This window comes from Sorex araneus, chromosome 3 (genome assembly GCF_027595985.1).
Source record: "Sorex araneus isolate mSorAra2 chromosome 3, mSorAra2.pri, whole genome shotgun sequence".
NCBI lineage: Eukaryota > Metazoa > Chordata > Mammalia > Eulipotyphla > Soricidae > Sorex > Sorex araneus.
Genome location: NC_073304.1, coordinates 153,743,262 through 153,747,404, shown reverse-complemented (window position 1 = coordinate 153,747,404; position 4,143 = coordinate 153,743,262). Strand labels below are relative to the sequence as shown.

The following is a 4,143-nucleotide window of genomic DNA, read 5'->3' as shown; positions in this document are numbered from 1 at the left end:
TAAATAGATTTTATTTAGAGGTTTCTGAGGGAAGGAGGAAGGGATAAGTGGGAGAGAGAATAGTGAAAATAACGTGCTCAAGAGAGAACGCGGGCTTCTCCAAGGGTGGAGGAAGCCCCTACACATAATCAAGCTTTAGACACAAAAGTATGGAAGCATGAAAGTACACATATCAAGAGGGGAGATGCGGGTGACACATGTGCTCAGCCACATGGGCACAAGCAGCACATGGGCTCAGGCAGCACATGGAACAAAGGTTTAATGTAGAATGTCAAAAGACCATCAACTGCTACAAGCTTGTCCTTGGCAACCAGTCCTTAGCAATGGTCTGGGGTGAGGGACCAGTTTGGAATAAGTGTACATAAACTAACTTGAACAAATATCATTATCTCCCCTCTGGATATGCGAGCCCTTCCTTTGTCAAGGTGTCTTTTATAGGGTTTCTTCAACCTGCCCCCACCCACATGGGGTTTCTTTTCAGGTAAAAGTTCCTTGCTAAGGTTACCAGGGAGGTTGGGAGTGGTAATGGCCTTCTTTGGGGAACCTCCTGGGGAGGGGTCCATTATCCTCAGGGTCTGCTGATGGTTTCCTCCAGGATCTTTTGTTTTTTGAATCTGCAAGTCTTAAGAGTCTCCTTCCCAGATACTCTGTTAAATCTCAATTTTCATTGCTCAGGGCCTTTCCCTATCTACCTGCCTATATCAGGGGCTACACTGGTGGTGATGGGTGTGGTGTTAGAACTATGTGCACAATAAATCCTTATTAACAGTATTCTAAAACACAGAATCCTGAGCAATGAACACTGAAAAGGAAATAAGTTTTTATTCTCAAGAGGAAAAAGAGCAGAAAATTCATTTCTATGCAATGAAATAAAGCGAACATGCTCAGGACATGTAGAATTTGTGCGATCCCTGTGCTTCATCATCTCAGGCCTGCAAAGGCTGGTCCAAGCAACTGAGGACACAGACATCTGAGTCCCTCTGGGTTGTCTTCTGAGCAGCTTCACAGAGGCAGGAGGAGGGAAATAGGCCACAGGGATCCCCCAGGGCCCAGCAGCCTTCTGAAAGTTGGGAAGGACCTACAGACTCAGCCCTGTTCCCCTCGAGCAGCCCTCCTTTCTGTGTACAAGCCATGCTCTCATCCCTGGGGAGTTGTGCTCCCTTCCCACCCCTCCCTTGAACCTAAGTTTTAGTTCTGTCTGTGCATTTGCTCTTATGCTGAAGCTCTGCAGGGTTAGAAGTCTGGGCCAATGTACGTGGCCAGGATTTTTCAGTTTTTGTTCTTTGTTATGTGCTGTTCCCTATAGGTTAGGAGAGAGTGAAAAGGGGAGCTGGTGTTGGTTCTGTTTGGGGGTCCAGGCAGTGAACTAGGCCTCTCCCATGCATGGTACAATGGTCTACCGCTGGGCCCTGTTCTTGAAGTTTCCAAATTTGCACCCAAAACTCTTTGTACTTGCCCTGGATGTTGGCTTTGCTGGCTTATTCTTAAAAAACAGTAAGTAAGAGGTTTATTTGTTATTTTTAGTACTGCTTTCAAATCCTGTTAGTATATTGCCTTTATAATAACTACAGCCATGCAACCGAGACCCCATCTTCACGTGTCTTTATTCTAAAGGTGAATTCCAGAGGGCCAAGAGAGCGTGACAGCTGAAGCTCTGTGTCCCCCTGGCACTCTGAAGAGCATGGAGGGAATGATGTGCTGAGGCAGTCTGTTTCTGAGACTATATATTGCTAACATTAACATGCAGTAGTTCTCTTTTAGCATTGAATGAGAAGGGGGAAAGCAGAATTTGAATCCAGGTTCCTAGTAGCTGGGCCCTAAAAATACTAACTGCAGCCCTCCCAGGCAGAGAGAACACACCAGTGACACACAATGGAAATCTCTCTGATTGTTAGGGCGCGGATCGAGATCTCCCTATAACGACAAAGAGACTCCAGAGACTGCAAACAGCAAGCAGGGTTTATTGTAAGACTGGCTAGCCAGGGTCCAGCCGCCTACACGGACACGCAGGTCCAGCAGGTTGGGCAAAAGACCCCGAGCTTCTCCAAAGGAGATCTTATATAGGCCTTCCCCGGCCGTTACAGCAGAGCCCGCGCATTTCATAGCCAATAGATTTGTAATATTACAAACTTTCTTAACCAATCCATTTAAAAGGACATCACTCCTTAGCCTATGGTTTTAGAGATCAGTATTCGCGCCAATATTCAGGAATGTCCCGGTACTGGGGGCAGTTCTGGGTCTTGTGATACGGGTCATGTGATATGGGTCTGGTTATCTGGTCTGACCACCACCCTTCTTGCGAACCGGGATACCTGTATCTGAATTCCTTGCTCAGGGGCAGAAAATCAAGTTATTCTAGAATGCGGGCTCCTGTAAAAAGAGTCTTAAGAAAGCTAAATAGATTCCTGTGGTCTGTCCTGGGCCAGATCCTCACATGATCAATGTCTCAGGCTATCAATCAGCCAAATCCAGAAAGACCCTCGGGATCCTGAGCAGCCCCTCAGACAAATGTCCCTGCTGCCTGCTTGCACTGGGCCTGGACCCTCTTTCTTGGCAGTTCACTTACAAACCTACCAGCACACTTTATGCTCCACTGTGTATAGGCATGGAGCCTCACTGGGTGCCAGAGGACAGCCAGAGGGAGCAGCAAGACGTACTGGCATGTTTTTATACTCTCATTCCTCAAATGATTCCCCATCCCCCTTACCCCGGTGCGATTCTGTCCTGCGTGGCGCTCCTCCGCTGCAGCAGCGGTGTGTCTCCGCTCACTTTCTCCACCGAGCCCGTGCATGCCCCCACCTCATGGAAGATTCGATGGACATGGACATGAGCCCCATGAGGCCCCAGAACTACCTTTTCGGTTGTGAGCTAAAGGCGGACAAAGATGATCATTTTAAAGTGGATAATGATGAAAATGAGCACCAGCTGTCTTTGAGAACAGTCAGCTTGGGGGCTGGTGCCAAGGATGAGCTGCACATTGTTGAAACAGAAGCCATGAATTATGAAGGCAGTCCGATTAAAGTGACACTGGCAACTTTGAAAATGTTGGTGCAGCCAACGGTTTCCCTTGCGGGCTTTGAGATCACCCCACCAGTGGTTCTGTGTTTGAAGTGCGGTTTGAGCCTGTGCACATCTCCGGGCAGCACTTGGTTGCCGTAGAGGAAGACGCAGAGTCAGAAGATGAAGAGGACGACGATGTGAAGCTCCTGAGCATATCCGGAAAGCGTTCTGCTCCTGGGGGCAGCAGCAAGTTCCACAGAAAAAAGTAAAACTTGCTGCAGATGAGGATGAAGACGATGATGATGCCGACTTCCATGATGAGGAAGCAGAAGAAAAACTCCAGTCAAGAAATCTATATGAGATACTCCAACCAAGAACGCACAAAAGTCAAACCAGAATGGAAAAGACTCAAAACCATCAACACCACGATCAAAAGGCCAAGACTCTTTCAAAAAACAGGAGAAAACTCCTAATACACCAAAAGGACCCAGTTCTGTAGAAGACATTAAGGCAAAAATGCAAGCAAGTATAGAAAAAGATGGTTCTCTTCCCAAAGTGGAAGCCAGGTTCATCAATTACATGAAGAATTGCTTCCGGATGACCAACCAGGAGGCTATTCAAGATCTCTGGCAGTGGAGGAAATCTCTTTAAGAAAATAGTTTAAACAGTTTGTTAGAAGATTTTCCGTCTTATTTCATTTCTGTAACATTGATATCTGGCTGTCCTTTATATAATGCAGAGCGAGAACTTTCCCTGCCATGTCTGATAAATGTTGTCCAGGTTCTATAGCCAAGAATGTGTTGTCCAAAATGCCTGTTTAGTTTTTAAAGATGGAACTCCACCCTTTTGCTTGGTTTTAAGTATGTATGGTATGTTATGATAGGACATAGTAGTAGAGGTGGTCAGACAGATGGGAATGGTGGGGAGACAAAAATATACATGTGAAATAAACTTAGTATTTTAATTAAAAAAAATGATTCCCCGTCCTCACACCCCCTCCATCCCAGCTCAGTGCTGTTCTTGACTGTTTTGGTTTGGGTGAATTACCAAGTGGTTTTCAGGGCATTCTCCTAGCTTTATGTTCAGGTATCACTCCTGGCGAACCCTATGTGGTGCCAAGTTAGAAGTGGGTGCCAAATACAA

General features: G+C 46.4%; 1 pseudogene; it reads left to right on the top strand.

Moving 5' to 3' along the window:
* The first annotated feature begins 2,776 nt into the window (after positions 1–2,776).
* Positions 2,777–3,929, top strand: LOC101547702 (nucleophosmin-like; annotated as a pseudogene).
* The last annotated feature ends 214 nt before the right edge of the window (positions 3,930–4,143 follow it).